This window comes from Oncorhynchus gorbuscha, unplaced genomic scaffold, assembly GCF_021184085.1.
Source record: "Oncorhynchus gorbuscha isolate QuinsamMale2020 ecotype Even-year unplaced genomic scaffold, OgorEven_v1.0 Un_scaffold_2524, whole genome shotgun sequence".
In the NCBI taxonomy this organism is placed as follows: Eukaryota; Metazoa; Chordata; class Actinopteri; order Salmoniformes; family Salmonidae; genus Oncorhynchus; species Oncorhynchus gorbuscha.
The window spans coordinates 1-22606 of NW_025747013.1; the positions used below are offsets into that span (position 1 = coordinate 1).

Below are 22606 nucleotides of genomic sequence, written 5' to 3' on the forward strand. Positions count from 1 at the left end.
TACATTGAGTCTCAGCATCATTCTGTTACCGTGGAATTACATTGAGTCTCAGCATCATTCTGTTACCGTGGAATTACATTGAGTCTCAGCATCATTATGTCATTATGTTACCGTGGAATTACATTGAGTCTCAGCATAATTCTGTTTCCGTGGAATTACATTGAGTCTCAGCATCATTCTGTTTCCGTGGAATTACATTGAGTCTCAGCACCATTCTGTTACCGTGGAATTACATTGAGTCTCAGTACCATTCTGTTACCGTGGAATTACATTGAGTCTCAGCACCATTCTGTTACCGTGGAATTACATTGAGTCTCAGCATCATTATGTCATTCTGTTACCGTGGAATTACATTGAGTCTCAGCACCATTCTGTTATCGTGGAATTACATTGAGTCTCAGCACCAGTCTGTTATCGTGGAATTGCCCTCAATCATCTTAAAAGCTTTTTTAACCCCAAAAGCACCAACTGGCGTCATTTTATAACCCAAATTGTTAAATGACAACTCTCCCAAAATAAGCATATATTTTTTAACTGCTCAAAGATTTATAGTCAAAATTGATGTTTCAAAATAGACATTTGTGTTTCCGTTGAGATTCTGATCGATTTCACCCATCGCCAAATGTCTGCTGTTAATTCAAAGTGTTGTGTTTCTGTGATACTCAGAGGCTGAGACATTAGCAACATACCGGTACTGTCACGTTCTGTCCATCGTTCCTATGTGTTTTCCTTGTTTTAGTGTTGGTCAGGACGTGAGCTGGGTGGGCATTCTATGTTGTGTGTCTGGTTTGTCTATTTCTATGTCTGGCCTGATATGGTTCTCAATCAGAGGCAGGTGTTAGTCATTGTCTCTGATTGGGAACCATATTTAGGTAGCCTGTTTTGTGTTGGGTTTTGTGGGTGATTGTTCCTGTCTCTGTGTTTTGCACCAGATAGGGCTGGTTTTGGTTTTCCACGTTCATTGTGTTGTAGTGTTCATGTTTATCCGTTTTTTTGATTAAACATGAGTCAATATAACCACGCTGCGTTTTGGTCCTCCTCTACTTCACCACAGGAAAACCCTGACAGGTACGACCTAAGATGGCCACCGGTATGGGCGCCATTGACTAGAGACGTGTACTTACATTTGAATAACGTGTTCTTTTTGAGTTATAGGTGCTGCCATTGGTGCTGGGTCTGTTGTAAGTGGAATGGACTGGTGGTGCTGGGTCTGTTGTAAGTGGAATGGACTGGTGGCGCTGGGTCTGTTGTAAGTGGAATGGACTGGTGGTGCGCTGGGTCTGTTGTAAGTGGAATGGACTGGTGGCGCTGGGTCTGTTGTAAGTGGAATGGACTGGTGGCGCTGGGTCTGTTGGAATGGACTGGTGGCGCTGGGTCTGTTGTGGAATGGACTGGTGGCGCTGGGTCTGTTGTAAGTGGAATGGACTGGTGGCGCTGGGTCTGTTGTAAGTGGAATGGACTGGTGGCGCTGGGTCTGTTGTTGGAAACTGGTGGCGCTGGGTCTGTTGTAAGTGGAATGGACTGGTGGCGCTGGGTCTGTTGTAAGTGGAATGGACTGGTGGCGCTGGGTCTGGAATGGACTGGTGGTGCTGGGTCTGTTGTAAGTAGTTCGCTAGGCTCTGATGTTATCTGTCTTGGAAAAGCCATGCAACATTTGTTATGTAAAGACTGACTCCCAACAGTGTGCTGCAACGGTAGCTCAACCAATGTTCTACAGTATGTTTACTGAGCACTGCGTGATTACACATCATGATTTAATAAAAGAAGAACTCAAACGACTGATCGGACAACGCAAGAAAAATAAGAGACATGATGACTCAACAATATCACCACAGACTGAGTCCCTGTTCTCTCTCCTCTGTTTAAATGACCCTGTCTGTCTGTGTGGGCTCTGGTGACTGGGCTGTGCACTGCTGGGCTGGCTGGAGGGAGGGATGGAGGGATGGAGCGATGGAGAGGACGGAGACATATTGAGGCTGACTAATCACAATCGAGGTTGAGTCAGCAGAAGGGGAATGGAATGCTGCTCACCAGGAAACAGCCTTAACACATCAGTAGTAACGATCACATGAATCCTCACTGTTACCAAGCAACTATCTACTGGCCCATATTCCCTCCCTGTTACCAAGCAACTATCTACTGCTCCATATCACCTCCCTGTTACCAAGCAACTATCTACTGCTCCATAATACTTCCCTGTTACCAAGCAACTATCTACTGGCCCATATCACCTCCCTGTTACTAAGCAACTATCTACTGGCCCATATCACCTCCCTGTTACCAAGCAACTATCTACTGCTCCATAATACTTCCCTGTTACCAAGCAACTATCTACTGGCCCATATCACCTCCCTGTTACTAAGCAACTATCTACTGCTCCATATTACCTCCCCGTTACCAAGCAACTAATAATAATAATAATAATAATATATACCATTTAGCAGACGCTTTTATCCAAAGCGACTTACAGTCATGTGTGCATACATTCTACGTATGGGTGGTCCCGGGGATCGAACCCACTACCCTGGCGTTACAAGCGCCATGCTCTACCAACTGAGCTACAGAAGGACCCTACTGGCCCATATCACCTCCCTGTTACCAAGCAACAATCTACTGGCCCATATCACCTCCCTGTAGGGTTGGCTAGAACAAGTCACGATTATAAGCTTAATGTCTTACAATAACATTGAACAGAGGACTAAAGAGATTAGTTCTACATGAGATTTACCAGCTCATAACACATACAGGTGGTGTGTATTAAATATCTTCGCAGCTGGTCAGAAAACTCTGAAGACCATATCATTTAAGTGTGAACTTTAAAGTTCAATTTATTAAGAAGCTAAATATTTACACTTAACTGACATTAACACCCAACGAGTATCAATAACAACAACAACAACAACAACAGGACCAGATACCTTTAGTTCTGGCATGCTGACGATGAGTGCCAGGGGGAGTCTGATGTCAGGCTGGTTGGTGTAGTCCAGTGGTACTAGGTGAGGAGCCAGCTCGTGGAATCTCCCATGTAACCTATAGGACACACAGACAGGAGAAGGTCAGGAAACATCCACACACATAACCCTGTGGGTTTTTGGGCTCTTTTGTTTTACAAGGCAAGGAGTGGATTAACCTGGTCCAAGATTCTGTTTGTGCTGTCATGACGATAACCGTAAGAGTTAGCTGTACGAGCACAAAAACGGATCTGGGACCAGGCTTAGAGAAATGAAGAGCCATTATGGACATCGTATGCAGAGGTCTAGCGTCAGTACGGTCGACTCACTCAGTCATAAATATATTCGCATACAGTATACGGTGCTTATCTTTTCCATTCATTTTAGATTGATACACGAAACGTATCTACACAACAGATGGACTGGGACGTGGGCTTTTCTCACACAATCCTGACACATATCCACATTTTGAGGTCTGAAAACATCTTGACAAACTTACATTTTTTGGAGCCAATTTTCTTTAATTCTCTGAGTTAAGCACCTGGTACTGTCCTGGAGCTGGGATGTTTAACCCCTTTCATACTACCAACATATTTTACATATTACCAACTGGGGGTCATTTCGACCCAGAGAAGAAACTATTGGGAAAAACAACAATCATAGCAAAACATAAAGTATTCATAAAGTATTCACAAAGTATTCACAAAGTATTCATAAAGTATTCACAAAGTATTCACAAATTATTCACAAAGTATTCACAAAGTATTCATAAAGTATTCAGAAGAATTCATAAAGTATTCAGAAGGTATTCAGAAGGTATTCAGAAGGTATTCATAAAGTATTCAGAAGGTATTCATAAAGTATTCAGAAGGTATTCATAAAGTATTCAGAAGGTATTCATAAAGTATTCAGAAGGTATTCATAAAGTATTCAGAAGGTATTCATAAAGTATTCAGAAGGTATTCATAAAGTATTCAGAAGGTATTCATAAAGTATTCAGAAGGTATTCATAAAGTATTCAGAAGAATTCATAAAGTATTCAGAAGGTATTCATAAAGGTATTCATAAAGTATTCAGAAGGTATTCAGAAGGTATTCATAAAGTATTCAGAAGGTATTCATAAAGTATTCATAAAGTATTCAGGAGGTATTCACAAAGTATTCACAAAATATTCAAAGTATTCATAAAGTATTCAGACACCTTGACTTTTTCCACATTTTGTTACGTTACAGACTTATTCTAAAATATATATATATATATATTTAAATATACGAGTGGTGCATCGGGAGGATTATTAGGAGTATTTAAATATATATATATATATTACTGCATCTCAGTGCTAGGGTCATCACTACAGACCCTGGTTTGATTTCAGGCTGTATCACAACCGGCCGTGATTGGGAGTCCCATAGGGCGGCGTACAATTGTCCCAGCGTCGTCTGGGTTAGGGTTTGTCCCGGTGTAGGCCGTCATTGCAAATAAGAATTTGTTCTTAACTGACTAGTTATATAAAGGTAACATGTAAATAAGATCCTGTCATTATGGGGTATTGTGTGTAGATTTGATTTATATATTTTTTTATTTAACCTTAATTTAGTGAAAACAGTTTTTTTTTTTGAATTTCTTGCAAATTAAATTAAAAAGACAAAAATACCTTATTTACATAAGTATTCAGACCCTTTGCTATTATGAGGTTTGAAATTGAGCTCAGGTGCATCTGGTTTACCTTGATCATCGTTGAGATGTTTCTACAGCTTGATTGGGTAATGTGACGACCCTCCCACTCTGTCTGCCGTATTCTCTCTTTGTTCTTGTTTCCTTATTAGGATGCCGGTGGGCGGAGTTGGGAGGGTCGTCAGCTACATGGGAAACACCTGGGCCAGGTGTCTCCCAGGATAAATAGACCTCTTCCACATTCATGGAGGAGACTCTCTCCATGCAGACACCTTTTGTAGATTGTGTTGTGTTTCTTGGTGGCCTTTTGTTTGTTTGCTTTGGCACCTTTCATCACCCTGCATTATCACATTCATGCATGCAAAACACTGACTTACACTACTGATTACTGATTACACACACCATTGTATATTATACTTAGTTGCTTTAGTTAATAAATACATATTTTGCTACTCCTTATCTCCACGTTGTCTCCCTTTGTTACAGGCTTTGAGCCGGTTCGTGACAGTAAATTGTGTGTATATTGTGTGTAAATTGTGTGTATATTGTGTGTAAATTGTGTGTATATTGTGTGTATATTGTGTATATTGTGTGTATATTGATGGGGTTGGGGGGGGTGTAATCCTTTTAAGAATAAGGCTGTAACGTAAACAAAATGTGGAATAAGTAAAAGGGTCGGAATACTTTCCTGAATGCATTGTACACTTCATTAGTGTCAAAACCTCATTAGGGATGTTAATAATGTTAAAGAATTACCTATTTTAGTAATATAGGTCATTTGCATGTTCTGAAAAAACTAAAATATATATCATCCCTCAAATCGACCTTGCCAAGGCTTTCGACTCTATCACCATATTCTTATCGGCAGACTCAGTAGCCTCGGTTTTTCGGATGACTGCCTTGCCTGGTTCACCAATTACTTTGCAGACAGAGTTCAGTGTGTCAAATCGGAGGGCATGCTGTCCGGTCCTCTGGCAGTCTCTATGGGGGTGCCACAGGGTTCAATTCTCGGGCCGACTCTTTTCTCTGTATATATCAATGATGTTGCTCTTGCTGCGGGCGATTCCCTGATCCACCTCAACGCAGACGACACCATTCTATATACTTTCGGCCCGTCATTGGACACTGTGCTATCTAACCTCCAAACGAGCTTCAATGCCATACAACACTCCTTCCGTGGCCTCCAACTGCTCTTAAACGCTAGTAAAACCAAATGCATGCTTTTCAACCGATCGCTGCCTGCACCGGCATGCCCGACTAGCATCACCACCCTGGATGGTTCCGACCTTGAATATGTGGACATCTATAAGTACCTAGGTGTCTGGCTAGACTGCAAACTCTCCTTCCAGACTCATATCAAACATTTCCAATCGAAAATCAAATCAAGAGTCGGCTTTCTATTCCGCAACAAAGCCTCCTTCACTCACGCCGCCAAGCTTACCCTAGTAAAACTGACTATCCTACCGATCCTCGACTTCGGCGATGTCATCTACAAAATGGCTTCCAACACTCTACTCAGCAAACTGGATGCAGTTTATCACAGTGCCATCCGTTTTGTCACTAAAGCACCTTATACCACCCACCACTGCGACTTGTATGCTCTAGTCGGCTGGCCCTCGCTACATATTCGTCGCCAGACCCACTGGCTCCAGGTCATCTACATGTCCATGCTAGGTAAAGCTCCGCCTTATCTCAGTTCACTGGTCACGATGGCAACACCCATCCGTAGCACGCGCTCCAGCAGGTGTATCTCACTGATCATCCCTAAAGCCAACACCTCATTTGGCCGCCTTTCGTTCCAGTTCTCTGCTGCCTGTGACTGGAACGAATTGCAAAAATTGCTGAAGTCGGAGACTTATCTCCCTCACCAACTTCAAACATCAGCTAGCTGAGCAGCTAACCGATCGCTGCAGCTGTACATAGTCTATTGGTAAATAGCCCACCCATTTTCACCTACCTCATCCCCACAGTTTTTATTTATTTACTTTTCTGTTCTTTTGCACACCAATATCTCTACCTGGGTTGAAACAAAAAAGAGCGAGTGTGATAATAATCAATTTTCATGGCAGATGGAGGTAAGTACGTGAATCACGTCCTTTAGAGAGTATATATATATATATATATATATATATATATATATATATATATATATAATATATAATGTTTTGCTGTATATACACACTGTGTGATAGAAACAGCAGGTGTTCCTAATGTTTTGTTGATAGAAACAGCAGGTGTTCCTAATGTTTTGTTGATAGCAACAGCAGGTGTTCCTAATATTTTGTTGATAGAAACAGTACGTGTTCCTAATGTTTTGTTAATAGAAACAGCAGGTGTTCCTAATGTTTTGCACCCTCGGTGTATATAGACCAGGCCATTTCCATTCCAGTCTTATAGTGTGCATCCCAAATAGAGACAGGGCTCTGGCGCTAATAGTGAATAGGGATTCATTTGGGACATAGACATTAAAGACATTTACAGATTGACGACGGGTCTATTTGGACATCGGTGTGTGGTATGTCACTGGGTTGTCTGCTCCCAACGGCAGAAAGCGCTCTTGGGAAAAATGTTCTATTATTGATGCTGGCTATGTTGTAATAACATGAGGTCACACAGTGAAATAAATAACGGTCAATAACGACTAACTCTCCGGTGATAAATGGCCTGAGGTCAGTGAAACAGCACCCTCACCCTGATAAATGACCTGAGGTCAGTGATACAGCACCCTCACCCTGATAAATGACATGAGGTCAGTGATACAGCACCCTCACCCTGATAAATGACCTGAGGTCAGTGATACAGCACCCTCACCCTGATAAATGACCTGAGGTCAGTGATACAGCACCCTCACCCTGATAAATGACCTGAGGTCAGTGAAACAGCACCCTCACCCTCACCCTGATATAAATGACCTGAGGTCAGTGATACAGCACCCTCACCCTGATAAATGACCTGAGGTCAGATAAATGATGAGGTCAGTGCACCCTCACCCTGATAAATGACCTGAGGTCAGTGAAACGGCACCCTCACCCTGATAAATGACATGAGGTCAGTGATACAGCACCCTCACCCTGATAAATGACATGAGGTCAGTGATACAGCACCCTCACCCTGATAAATGACATGAGGTCAGTGAAACAGCACCCTCCCTCACCCTGATAAATGACATGAGGTCAGTGATACAGCACCCTCACCCTGATAAATGACCTGAGGTCAGTGAAACAGCACCCTCACCCTGATAAATGACATGAGGTCAGTGAAACAGCACCCTCACCCTGATAAATGACATGAGGTCAGTGAAACAGCACCCTCACCCTGATAAATGACATGAGGTCAGTGATACAGCACCCTCACCCTGATAAATGACCTGAGGTCAGTGATACAGCACCCTCACCCTGATAAATGACCTGAGGTCAGTGATACAGCACCCTCACCCTGATAAATGACCTGAGGTCAGTGAACAGCACCCTCACCCTGATAAATGACCTGATGATCCGTCTGTGAACAGTATCCACTGACAACGTTTAAAAGGCAAGGAAGGACACAGACAGACAGACAGACAGACAGACAGACAGACAGACAGACAGACAGACAGACAGACAGACAGACAGACAGACAGACAGACAGACAGACAGACAGACAGACAGACAGACAGACAGACAGGCAGGCAGGCAGGCAGGCACGCACACACACACACAAGGGTCGACGGTATGTCCAGGCCTTATGGGGCCTGGCCCGTCCTACCGTACCTCCTTGCCCGTCCAAATAAAATATGTAAATATTTATACTTTTTTGGGACAGAAGAGCACCGACAGAAAGACGCATCAATCACAGATAAATCATCCGAGTTACTGAAACAGCACCTCTCTGTCTCAGTATGTGTAGACCATGTATCTGATGCTGTCTCAGTATGTGTAGACCATGTATCTGATGCTGTCTCAGTATGTGTAGACCATGTATCTGATGCTGTCTCAGTATGTGTAGACCATGTATCTGATGCTGTCTGGACAGTGAAACAGCACCTCTCCATCTCAGTATGTGTAGAGCATGTATCTGATGCTGTCTGGACAGTGAAACAGCATCCTCTCTGTCTCAGTATGTGTAGACCATGTATCTGATGCTGTCTGGACAGTGAAACAGCACCTCTCCGTCTCAGTATGTGTAGACCATGTATCTGATGCTGTCTCAGTATGTGTAGACCATGTATCTGATGCTGTCTGGACAGTGAAACAGCGCCCCCTCTGTCTCTCTATGGGTAGACCATGTATCTGATGCTGTCTGGACAGTGAAACAGCGCCCCCTCTGTCTCTCTATGGGTAGACCATGTATCTGATGCTGTCTGGACAGTGAAACAGCACCTCTCTGTCTCAGTATGTGTAGACCATGTATCTGATGCTGTCTCAGTATGTGTAGACCATGTATCTGATGCTGTCTGGACAGTGAAACAGCACCTCTCCGTCTCAGTATGTGTAGACCATGTTCTCAGAATATGATGCTGTCTGGCATGTCATACTCTTTTTGGCCAGACAGCATCAAATACATGGGCTACACATAGTAAGACAGAGGGGGCGCTGTTTCACTCGCTCGGATGGTTTCTCCTGGTGAGATAGTTTCAGCCACCTGCGAATTGAAGGAAGGTTTGCCGGTGCACAGCGTGTCACGTCTGCTCCCGCTCTTCCCTCCCCCTGCCTCCCTCCTCCCCTTCCTCCCTCCACCCTACCTCCCTCCTCCCCTTCCTCCCTCTCCTCACCACATAATTATATCCCTCAGCTCGTCTGCTCCCGCTCTCCCCTCCCCCCTGGCGCTTGAGGGCGCCAGGTTGCCATCCATCACGCACTCCTGGACATCCATCACGCACTCCTGGATATCCATCACGCACTCCTGCCATCCATCACGCCCTCCTGCCATCCATCACGCACACCTGGATATCCATCACACACTCCTGCCGTCCATCACGCACACCTGGATATCCATCACGCACTCCTGCCATCCATCACGCACACCTGCCATCCATCACGCACTCCTGCCATCCATCAAGCACACCTGCCATCCATCACGCACTCCTGCCATCCATCACGCACACCTGCCGTCCATCACGCTCCTGCCATCCCTCACGGGCTCCTGCCATCCATCACGCACACCTGCCGTCCATCACGCACTCCTGCCGTCCATCACGCACACCTGCCATCCATCACGCACACCTGGATATCCATCACGCACTCCTGCCGTCCATCACGCTCCTGCCATCCCTCACGGGCTCCTGCCATCCATCACGCACTCCTGCCATCCATCACGCACACCTGCCATCCATCACGCACTCCTGCCATCCATCACGCACACCTGCCATCCATCACGCACTCCTGCCATCCATCACGCACTCCTGCCATCCATCACGCACACCTGCCATCCATCACGCACAACTGGATATCCATCACGCACTCCTGCCATCCATCACGCACACCTGCCATCCATCACGCACTCCTGCCATCCATCACGCACACCTGCCATCCATCACGCACACCTGGATATCCATCACGCACACCTGCCATCCATCACGCACTCCTGCCATCCATCACGCACTCCTGCCGTCCATCACACACTCCTGGATATCCATCACGCACACCTGCCATCCATCACGCACTCCTGCCGTCCATCACGCACACCTGGATATCCATCACGCACTCCTGCCATCCATCACACACACCTGCCGTCCATCACGCACACCTGCCATCCATCACGCATTCCTGGATATCCATCACGCACAGCTGCCTTCCCTTGTAACGCGCTTCAGCGTTATTGGACTCACCTGGACTTGTCTGACAAATCAGATCAAAACATCATGACTGGTTGTGTTCATTCAACATTAAAAGGGAATAGATTTTTAGAGTAAAATGACATGTCAGTTAATATAAAACCCATAGAAAATGTTGCACGCACGTGGGAGGTCACGTGAACCCCCCCTCTCCCCATGGAAATGAAATGCCCCGTCCAACTGATTGGTTGTGGCGCCGGCCCTGGAGTCTGGAGCTCCTCCTCCACTGTCACCCTATGTCATCCCATCATGACTTTGTCCTTTGATTACCAACATTACTGAAACGGATCCTTATAACAAATCCATCAGCTCACAAATAAAACCTCCCTTTATAGCTTTAACACCATTACCCCACACAGCCAGCCTGCAGAGAGAGAGGAGAGACAGAGAGAAGAGAGAGAGACAGTGAGAACGAGATAGAGAGAGAATGGTAGTGAGAGAGAGACAGCGAGAGAGAGAGAGAGAGAAGAGAGAGAGAGAGACAGAGAGAGAGAGAGAGAGGAGAGAGAGACAGAGAGAGAGAGAGAGAGAGAGATAGAGAGAGAGAGAGAGAGAGAGAGAGAGAGAGAGAGAGAGAGACAGAGAGAGAGAGAGAGAGAGAGAGAGAGAGAGAGAGAGAGAGAGAGAGAGAGAGAGAGAGAGAGAGAGAGAGAGACAGAGAGAGACAGAGAGAGAGAGAGAGAGAGAGAGAGAGAGACAGAGAGAGAGAGAGAGACAGAGAGAGAGAGAGAGAGAGAGAGAGAGAGAGAGAGAGAGAGAGAGAGAGAGAGAGAGAGAGAGAGAGAGACAGAGAGAGAGAGAGAGAGAGAGAGAGAGAGAGAGAGAGAGAGAGAGAGAGAGAGAGAGACAGAGAGAGAGAGACAGAGAGAGAGAGACAGAGAGAGAGAGAGAGAGACAGAGAGAGAGAGACAGAGAGAGAGACAGAGAGAGAGAAACAGAGAGAGAGAGAGACAGAGACAGAGAGAGAGAGACAGAGAGAGAGAGAGACAGAGAGAGAGAGAGAGAGAGAGAGAGAGAGAGAGAAACAGAGAGAGAGACAGAGAGAGAGAGAGAGAGAGAGAGAGAGAGAGAGAGAGAGAGAGAGAGAGAGAGAGAGAGAGAGAGAGAGAGAGAGAGAGAGAGAGAGAGAGACAGAGACAGAGACAGAGACAAGAGAGAGAGACAGTGAGAACGAGATAGAGAGAAGGGAGAGAGACAGAATTGGAGTGAGAGAGAGAGACAGTGAGAGAGAGGAGGGAGAGAGAGACAGAGAGAGAGAAAAAGAGAGAGTGAGAAAGAGATAGAGAGAGGGAGAGAGACAGAATGGGAGTGAGAGAGAGACAGTGAGAGAGAGGAGGGAGAGAGAGACAGAGAAAGAGAGAGCTAGCCCCACTACTAATGACTTAGTAAATCCCATCCATATATTGCTTAGCAGCCGGATGGCCAGGTGCCCCTCCTCTCCTCATGATTCACACTACAGCTTGGTGTGCTGCCGTTTTATTGGGTCATTTGTGGCACATCGCTGGCGATTGCAGCCATCCATCTTGGAGACAGTGTGTGCGTCATACCTCTGAAAACCAGGCTCAGTAGAACCTCTGGTCTGAATGAACTATGTTGAGGTGAGGTACATCCTGTCCTGGTATAACAGACAGGATGTTGAGATGAGGTACATCCTGTCCTGGTATAACAGACAGGATGTTGAGGTGAGGTACATCCTGTCCTGGTATAACAGACAGGATGTTGAGATGAGGTACATCCTGTCCTGGTATTACAGACAGGATGTTGAGATGAGGTACATCCTGTCCTGGTATAACAGACAGGATGTTGAGGTGAGGTACATCCTGTCCTGGTATAACAGACAGGATGTTGAGGTGAGGTACATCCTGTCCTGGTATAACAGACAGGATGTTGATATGAGGTACATCCTGTCCTGGTATAACAGACAGGATGTTGAGGTGAGGTACATCCTGTCCTGGTATAACAGACAGGATGTTGAGATGAGGTACATCCTGTCCTGGTATAACAGACAGGATGTTGAGGTGAGATACATCCTGTCCTGGTATAACAGACAGGATGTTGAGATGAGGTACATCCTGTCCTGGTATAACAGACAGGATGTTGAGGTGAGGTACATCCTGTCCTGGTATAACAGACAGGATGTTGAGGTGAGGTACATCCTGTCCTGGTATAACAGATAGAATGTTGAGATGAGGTACATCCTGTCCTGGTATAACAGACAGGAAGTGGCTCTCAGTTTAAAGAACAGCAACGTCCAGAGGAACCGAGGTGCACCAACTGTTATCACACCGGGAAATCAGATCATGGAGAAAGTGGAATCAAGGAGGAGGTTGTTTTAAATTAGATTAACTATTATGGGACACGTGGAGGGAATTCAATTGACTCACGGATAGGTCATCTCTACTGTTTACTTGATACCTTAGTTGGAACACACATTCAAATTCAGTTGCTTAAAGCACTATGAGGCGAGAAGCAGAACCGAGAGGTGTGGAGTTGACAAAAAAAATGTTGAGATTACTCTACTCCTTAACCAACAAGAATCAAAAAGTCGACTCTGTAAATCCTGGAAGAGTCCACCATAGCAGAACCGAGAGGTGTGTCATCAGAGCCACAAATCATAATCAGTGGAATGAGGAGGGTGTTGTTGAGAGTAAACAATCCCTTATTATGGGATGCCTGGTTAAAAGAATCAACTGACTATTGGATAGGAACATCGTGCTCACTTCATGAACTTGAAATGATGATTGTATTATGGATTCATCAACATGGTGATAAGGGCTACTGTACTGGGTCAAACTGGGGGGCTGCTTGGTGGAGGAGAGGGGAGGGGAATGGGGGCTACTTGGTGGTGGGTAGGGGAGGGGAATGGGGGCTACTTGGTGGAGGAGAGGGGAGGGGAATGGGTGCTACTTGGTGGAGGAGAGGGGAGGGGAATGGGGGCTACTTGGTGGAGGAGAGATGAGGGGAATGGGGGCTACTTGGTGGAGAAAAGGGGAGGGGAATGGGGGCTACATGGTGGAGGAGAGGAGAGGGGAGGGGAATGGGGGCTACTTGGTGGAGGATAGAGGAGGGGAATGGGGGCTACATGGTGGAGGAGAGGGGAGGGGAATGGGGGCTACTTGGTGGAGGAGAGGGGAGGGGAATGGGGGCTACATGGTGGAGAAAAGGGGAGGGGAATGGGGGCTACATGGTGGAGGAGAGGAGAGGGGAGGGGAATGGGGGCTACTTGGTGGAGAAAAGGGAGGGGAATGGGGGCTACATGGTGGAGGAGAGGAGAGGGGAGGGGAATGGGGGCTACTTGGTGGAGGATAGAGGAGGGGAATGGGGGCTACATGGTGGAGGAGAGGGGAGGGGAATGGGGGCTACTTGGTGGAGGAGAGGGGAGGGGAATGGGGGCTACTTGGTGGAGGAGAGGGGAGATATATTAGTCTGAATAACAAGGAGTACAGAGTATTATAGACAGATGTATCAGTCTGATTAACAAGGAGAGAGTACAGAGTATTATAGACATATGTACCAGTCTGATTAACAAGGAGAGAGTACGGAGTAGTATAGCGAATGAGTCTGCAGCTATCAGCAAACGGCCTGCACTACACTACACATCGGTCATCTACAACGCATCAAAAGACAGTGAATGTGTGTTAATAGGAATCTACATCCAATACGTCATTTTAATGTTGCCGATGCAGCTTTGCAACTTCAGAGGATTATTGAAGTGGCCCTGACCTATACTATATTTCAAGAAAACAAATGGCCATTGGTTTAAAAAAAGAAAACACACACAAAAAAAACAAGCTCCTACAGGTTTTTAATTGTAAGCGGGGAGCGATTTCCTACCATAAGTCATTCTGGAAGGGCACTAGCAACCCTTCAGGAATTTCATTGCTTTAGAATACTGAGGCCAGCAAAAAAGAGAGAACAAGGGATAGGGGGAGGGAGGGAGGGAGGGAGAGAGGGAGGGTGGGAGGGAGGGAAACAGAGAGAGGGAGGGAGAGAGAGAGGGAGGGAGAGAGGGAGGATGGGAGGGAGGGAGAGAGGGAGGGTGGGAGGGAAACAGAGAGAGGGAGGGAGAGAGGGTGGGAGAGAGAGAGGATGGGAGGGAGGGAGAGAGAGGGAGGGAGGGAGAGAGGGAGGATGGGAGGGAGGGAGAGAGGGAGGGTGGGAGGGAAACAGAGAGAGGGAGGGAGAGAGGGTGGGAGAGAGAGAGGATGGGAGGGAGGGAGGGAGGGAGGGAGGGAGGGAGAGGGAGAGAGGGAGGGTGGGCGGGAGACAGAGGGAGGGAGAGAGGGAGGGTGGGAGGGGGAAACAGAGAGAGGGAGGGAGAGAGGGTGGGAGAGAGAGAGAGAGGGAGGGAGGGAGAGAGGGAGGATGGGAGGGAGGGAGAGAGGGAGGGTGGGAGGGAAACAGAGAGAGGGAGGGAGAGAGGGTGGGAGACAGAGAGAGAGAGGGAGGGAGAGAGGGAGGATGGGAGGGAGGGAGAGAGGGAGGGTGGGAGGGAAACAGAGAGAGGGAGGGAGAGAGGGTGGGAGAGAGAGAGGATGGGAGGGAGGGAGAGAGAGGGAGGGAGGGAGAGAGGGAGGATGGGAGGGAGGGAGAGAGGGAGGGTGGGAGGGAAACAGAGAGAGGGAGGGAGAGAGGGTGGGGGAGAGAGGAGGATGGGAGGGAGGGAGGGAGGGAGAGAGGGAGAGAGGGAGGGTGGGCGGGAGACAGAGGGAGGGAGAGAGGGAGGGTGGGAGGGAAACAGAGAGAGGGAGGGAGAGAGGGTGGGGAGAGAGAGAGAGAGGGAGGGAGAGAGGGAGGATGGGAGGGAGGGAGAGAGGGAGGGTGGGAGGGAAACAGAGAGAGGGAGGGAGAGAGGGTGGGAGAGAGAGAGGATGGGAGGGAGGGAGAGAGAGGGAGGGAGGGAGAGAGGGAGGATGGGAGGGAGGGAGAGAGGGAGGGTGGGAGGGAAACAGAGAGAGGGAGGGAGAGAGGGTGGGAGAGAGAGAGGATGGGAGGGAGGGAGGGAGGGAGAGAGGGAGAGAGGGAGAGAGGGAGGGTGGGCGGGAGACAGAGGGAGGGAGAGAGGGAGGGTGGGAGGGAAACAGAGAGAGGGAGGGAGAGAGGGTGGGAGAGAGAGGATGGGAGGGAGGGAGGGAGGGAGGGGGAGAGAGGGAGAGAGGGAGGGTGGGCGGGAGACAGAGGGAGGGAGAGAGAGAGGATGGGAGGGAGGGAGAGAGGGAGGGAGAGAGAGGATGGGAGGGAGGGAGAGAGGGAGAGAGAGAGAATGGGAGGGAGGGGGAGAGAGGGAGAGAGGGAGGGAGAGAGGGAGAGAGAGAGGATGGGAGGGAGGGAGAGAGGGAGAGAGAGAGGATGGGAGGGAGGGAGAGAGGGAGGATGGGAGGGTGGGCGGGAGACAGAGGGAGGGAGAGAGAGAGGGTGGGCGGGAGACAGAGGGAGAGAGGGAGGGAGAGAGAGAGAGGGAGGGAGAGAGAGAGAGAGAGAGAGAGAGAGAGAGGGAGGGAGGGTGGGCGGGAGACAGAGGGAGGGTGGGCGGGAGACAGAGGGAGGGTGGGCGGTAGACAGAGGGAGGGAGGGAGGGAGGGAGGGAGAGGGAGGGAGGGAGGGAGAGAGAGAGGGAGGGAGAGAAAGAGGGAGGGAGAGAGAGAAGGAGAGAGAGGGGGTGGGCGGGAGACAGAGGGAGGGTGGGCGGGAGACAGAGGGAGGGTGGGAGAGAGAGAGGGTGGGAGGGAGGGTGGGCGGGAGACAGAGAGGGAGGGAGGGAGGGTGGGCGGGAGACAGAGAGGGAGGGAGATAGGGCGGGGGAGAGGGAGGGAGAGCGGGAGAGGGAGGGAGAGAGGGCGGGAGAGAGGGAGGGAGAGCGGGAGAGGGAGGGAGACAGAAAGGAAGGGAGGGAGACAGAGAGAGAGACAGTCTTTGGAGACGCTCCAAGTTACAGGCAACGCAGTGTGGACTAGAGACTAGAGGTTAGCTGAAAGCCCACAGGCAAGGCAGTGTGGACTAGAGACTAGAGGTTAGCTGAAAGCCCACAGACAAGGCAGTGTGGACTAGAGACTAGAGTTTAGCTGAAAGCCCACAGACAAGGCAGTGTGGACTAGAGACTAGAGGTTAGCTGAAAGCCCACAGGCAACGCAGTGTGGACTAGACACTAGGAGTTAGCTGAAAGCCCACAGGCAACGCAGTGTGGACTAAAGACTAGGAGTTAGCTGAAAGCCCACAGGCAACGCAGTGTGGACTAGAGACTAGGAGTTAGCTGAAAGCCCACAGGCAACGCAGTGTGGACTAGAGACTAGGAGTTAGCTGAAAGCCCACAGGCAACGCAGTGTGGACTAGAGACTAGGAGTTAGCTGAAAGCCCACAGACAAGGCAGTGTGGACTAGAGACTAGAGGTTAGCTGAAAGCCCACAGACAAGGCAGTGTGGACTGGAGACTAGGAGTTAGCTGAAAGCCCACAGACAAGGCAGTGTGGACTAGAGACTAGGAGTTAGCTGAAAGCCCACAGACAAGGCAGTGTGGACTAGAGACTAGAGGTTAGCTGAAAGCCCACAGACAAGGCAGTGTGGACTGGAGACTAGGAGTTAGCTGAAAGCCCACAGACAAGGCAGTGTGGACTGGAGACTAGGAGTTAGCTGAAAGCCCACAGGCAAGGCAGTGTGGACTAGAGACTAGGAGTTAGCTGAAAGCCCACAGACAAGGCAGTGTGGACTGGAGACCAGGAGTTAGCTGAAAGCCCACAGACAAGGCAGTGTGGACTGGAGACTAGGAGTTAGCTGAAAGCCCACAGACAAGGCAGTGTGGACTAGAGACTAGGAGTTAGCTGAAAGCCCACAGACAAGGCAGTGTGACCTGGAGACTAGAGAAGAATGGGTCGTGCTGAAATTATTTACTACAACAAATATGATATAAGCTGCATTTGGAAAGTAGTCAGACCCCTTGACTTCCCCCCCCCCAAATTACTTTACAGCCTTATTCTAAAATAGATTAAATCAATTAAAAAATCCTTGGTGCATAAAGCTGGGACCGAGAGACTGAACAACAGCTTCTATCTCTGTAACGATTCTCGTCCTCTTCTTCTGACGAGGAGTAGCAAGGATCGGACCAAGATGCAGCGTGGTATGTATCCATAATTATTTAATGATTTAATTAATACAAAATACAAAATAACAAGAGAATCAAAATTAAAACCGAAACAGTCCCGAATGGTGCAAACATTGAAACGGAAAAATAAACACCCACAAAACACAGGTGGGAAAAGGCTACCGAAGTATGATTCTCAATCAGAGACAAGTAACGACACCTGCCTCTGATTGAGAACCATACCAGGGCAAACTCAAAAACCAACAGTGAAACCCAGGTGAAAACAGGCTACCTAAGTATGATTCTCATTCAGAGACAACTAACGACACCTGCCTCTGATTTGACAACCATACCAGGCCAAAACTCAAAAACCAACATAGAAAAACTAACATAGACTGCCCACCCCAACTCACGCCCAGAGAGAATGATTTATTTCAGCTTTTCTTTCTTTCATCACATTCCCAGTGGGTCAGAAGATTACAAACACTCAATTAGTATGTGGTAGCATTGCCTTTAAATTGTTATGTCAAGCGTTTCGGGTAGCCTTCCACAAGCTTCCCACAATAATTTGGCTGAATTTTGGCCCATTCCTCCTGACAGAGCTGGTGTAACTGAGTCAGGTTTGTAGGCCTCCTTGCTCGCACACGCTTTTTCAGATCTTCCCACACATTTTCTATAGGATTGAGGTCAGGGCTTTGTGATGGCCACTCCAATACCTTGACTTTGTTGTCCTTAAGCCATTTTGCCACAACTTTGGAAGTATGCTTGAGGTCATTGTCCATTTGGACAATGCGACCAAGCTTTAACTGATGTCTTGAGATGTTGCTTCAATATATCCACATAATTTTCCTCCCTCATGATGCCATCTATTTTGTGAAGTTCACCAGTCCCTCCTGAAGCAAAACACCCCCACAACATGATGCTGCCACCCCTGTACTTCACGGTTGGGATGGTGTTCTTCGGCTTCCAAGCCTCCGCCTTTTTCCTCCAAACATAACGATGGTCATTATGGCCAAACAGTTCCCTATTGGTTTCATCAGATCAGTGGACATTTCTCAAAAAAGTACGATCTTTGTCCCCATGTGCAGTTGCAGACCGAAGTCTGGCTTTTTTATGGCGGTTTTGGAGCAGTGTTTTCTTTCTTGCTGAGCGGCCATTCAGTTTATGTCGACATAGGACTCGATTTACTGTGGATATAGATACTTTTGTACCTGCTTCCTCCATCATCTTCACAAGATCATTTGCTGTTGTTCTGGGATTGATTTGCACTTTTCGCACCAAAGTACGTTCATCTCTAGGAGACAGAACGTGTCTCCTTCCTGAGCGGTATGATGGCTGCGTGGTCCCATGATGTTTATACTTTTGTTTGTACAGAGGAACGTGGTACTTTCAGGTGTTTGGAAATTGCTCCCAAGAATGAACCTGACTTGTGGAGGTCTACAATTTTTTTTCTGAGGTCTTGGCTGATTTCCTTTGATTTTCCCATGATGTCAAGCAAAGAGGCACTGAGTTTGAAGGTAGGCCTTGAAATACATCCACAGGTACACCTCCAATTGACTCAAATGATGTCAAATAGCCTATCAGAAGCTTCTAAAGCCATGACATCATTTTCTGGAATTTTCCAAGCTGTTTAAAGGCACAGTCAACTTAGTGTATGTAAACTTCTGACCCACTGGAATTGTGATACAGTGAATTATAATTGAAATAATCTGTCTGTAAACAATTGTTGAAAAAAATGACTTGTGTCATGCACAAAGTAGATGTCCTAACCGACTTGCCAAAACTACAGTTTGTTAACAAGATATTTGTGGAGTGGTTGAAAAATGAGTTAATGACTCCAACCTAAGTGTATGTAAACTAGTTTTAATGACTCCAACCTAAGTGTATGTAAACTAGTTTTAATGACTCCAACCTAAGTGTATGTAAACTAGTGTTAATGACTCCAACCTAAGTGTATGTAAACTAGTTTTAATGACTCCAACCTAAGTGTATGTAAACTTCCTACTTCAACAGTGAATGGTTTAACATGAACTGCACTAGCTAGCTAAACTCAGCTCATCATCAATGGTATCAAATACATCAAAAACATGGTTGGCAAATAGACAACTTGCTGTCTATATTGATGTGGTTACAATTACTAAACATTTGGATAAACAAATCATTTATGAAAACATGATGTGATGTACGACAGGTTTGTGTTTCAGTTGATGACGTCTCTTGTAAATTGGCATCGGACAACAAAAATTGCGTCTAAATTGCTCCGTGTGACACAGTTTTCAGAACAGGCTAAATGTGTAGAACAGGCTAAATGTGTAGAACAGGCTAAATGTGTAGAACAGGCTAAATGTGTAGAAAAGGCTAAATGTGTAGAACAGGCTAAATGTGTAGAACAGGCTAAATGTGTAGAAAAGGCTAAATGTGTAGAACAGGCTAAATGTGTAGAACAGGCTAAATGTGTAGAATTTCAGGAAATTTGCATTAAAACTGCACATTTTCTCTTAGCCCCATGACAAAACGTGTAGAGTTGTGGGAAACTAGCTTAAAAACAGCTATATTTTTTTACCAGAAAGGTGAGATGTTAACCTTAATTTCATGAAGTTGCAGCTGCTGGCTGGGCTTGGTTAAACTAATGAAGGTTGCAGCTGCTGGCTGGGCTTGGTTAAACTAATGAAGGTTGCAGCTGCTGGCTGGGCTTGGTTAAACTAATGAAGGTTTTAGCTGCTGGCTGGGCTTGGTTAAACTAATGAAGATTGCAGCTGCTGGCTGGGCTTGGTTAAACTAATGAAGATTGCAGCTGCTGGCTGGGCTTGGTTAAACTCATGAAGATTGCAGCTGCTGGCTGGGCTTGGTTAAACTAATGAAGATTGCAGCTGCTGGCTGGGCTTGGTTAAACTAATGAAGATTGCAGCTGCTGGCTGGGCTTGGTTAAACTCATGAAGATTGCAGCTGCTGGCTGGGCTTGGTTAAACTAATGAAGATTGCAGCTGCTGGCTGGGTTTGGTTAAACTAATGAAGATTGCAGCTGCTGACTGGGTTTGGTTAAACTAATGAAGATTGCAGCTGCTGACTGGGTTTGGTTAAACTAATGAAGGTTGCAGCTGCTGGCTGGGCTTGGTTAAACTCATGAAGATTGCAGCTGCTGGCTGGGCTTGGTTAAACTAATGAAGATTGCAGCTGCTGGCTGGGCTTGGTTAAACTAATGAAGGTTGCAGCTGCTGGCTGGGCTTGGTTAAACTAATGAAGGTTGCAGCTGCTGGCTGGGCTTGGTTAAACTAATGAAGATTGCAGCTGCTGGCTGGGCTTGGTTTCCAATGGAGGAAGTGCTTTAACCCATTCTTAGTTTGTGAATTCTAAATTCTGTACTGGACTAGTTACACAGAGACTGCTGAGGGGAAACTGCTATAATATGGGCCGGAATGAAGCGAATGGAATGGCATCCAAGACCTGGAAACCATGGAAACCATGTGTTTGATACCATTTCCACTGACTCCGCTCCAGTTATTACCACGAGCCCGTCCTCCCCAAATGAAGGTGCCACCAACCTCCTGTGCTGTGTGACAATAATCCCTATGAGCACCAGACAGTACATCTTGTGCTCACTGGGGTAAGTAGCCATTGCAGCCTCAGTCCATAGTCCGTCACGTGTTTCATTAATAAAGGGAAGTGCAATTAACTGTCTCCGATCCATTGAGTTAACATACGGATGGTAAAGCACGTGTACTGTAGAAAATAAACTTACTGTAGGATTTCTTTGCGCGTGAAGAATGTGCAGTCCTGGAAAGAGACAAAGGAACGTTAAAAGCCCGTTGGAATGAACAGACTAGCCTAGCAGAACAAAGATAGAAGGTTTAAATGATTGGGCGGTGTGGCAGCAGCTCTCATTTGATGCCAACCATTGGGCACTAAACCCTGGGAGTGTTTAGATGAGGTGCTCAATGGGGTTTACCACAAATCAAAGGTTTTACGTGGCGTTATTATGAAACGAGCTCATTTATTCCTTTGTTTGGTGGTAACCAAACCTGTGCACCTCGGCGATAATTTAGCGCGCGCTGGCAAATTGACACCCTATTTCATATACAGCGCACTACTTTTGACGAGGGTTCTGGTAATAGGGAATAGGGTGCCGTTTGGGATGGACTCTTACAGTCTATAGCCAGTAGTCCGCCTACCTGGGACTTATCTCAACCACCCAACAATAAACAACTATAGCGCACGGAAAATTATCAGTGTGTAAAGAGAAAGATACATTTGCCTGAAAATAAATTTATTTTCATTATGGTAATTTGTAATTCATCGTGATGGATTAATTTCCTGACGTTTTCGATTAAAAATATGGATTAATAAACATAAATTGGCCTATCTAAACTACTTAATCCACACACAAAAAAATATTGTTGAATGTAACATGTATTTGATATGACAATATGGAAATTAAGTAGCCTAAATGAGACGAAGAAAAATATATTTGAACACATTTTTACCTGATATGCCTCGAACTGTTCATCAGTAAATATGGTTTGCTTATTACCCATCCTGGTTGAGTATTTCCCCCATCACACAGATACATTACATTGGACGTTCGTGACGTGCTTATTTCTGTTTCACTCATTTAAGACGACATCGTCGCATTATCTTGTGAAAGATTTCATTCATAAAAACCCAACGTGAATTTAACGAACAAAAACGCGTTGATTAGAAATGCTAAAAAATCTCAAAGGAACAGGTGATTTTGTAAAGAGGTGTGACGAAAAAGACCAAATATATTCCTTTCCCTGCATCCTTGGAGCGGCAGCGCGGCGAGGATAGGTTGGGTACCACTGACTCTGCCCTTGTTGAACGTTGCCTCATCACTGGAGTGTTTCAGGATGTTGCAGCCGATACAGCAGCCTACCGTCGCAGACCAAGACAAGCCAGCAGGCGGCGTCATTTAGGCAGCCAAGTGGTCAGATCTGTCCAGCTATGTGATGGGTTCCTACGGTATATGGTGCCACATTACGCTGCTTTTTAAAACACAATTAGAAGTTATATACAGTAAATCTAACAGAAGCTACTGTATAGAGAGCTAACGGAAGCTACTGTATGGAGATCTAACGGA

At 46.8% G+C, this 22606-nt stretch overlaps 1 long non-coding RNA gene across 1 annotated transcript; it reads right to left on the minus strand.

Annotated features, from left to right (window-relative positions):
• Positions 1-2917: 2917 nt before the first annotated feature.
• Positions 2918-22343, minus strand: LOC124026039. Its single transcript, XR_006837248.1, has 3 exons — positions 21993-22343; positions 21251-21285; positions 2918-3030 (listed from the first exon to the last, which is right to left on the minus strand). It is a non-coding gene; the product is annotated as an uncharacterized LOC124026039 (long non-coding RNA).
• Between the last annotated feature and the right edge of the window lie 263 nt (positions 22344-22606).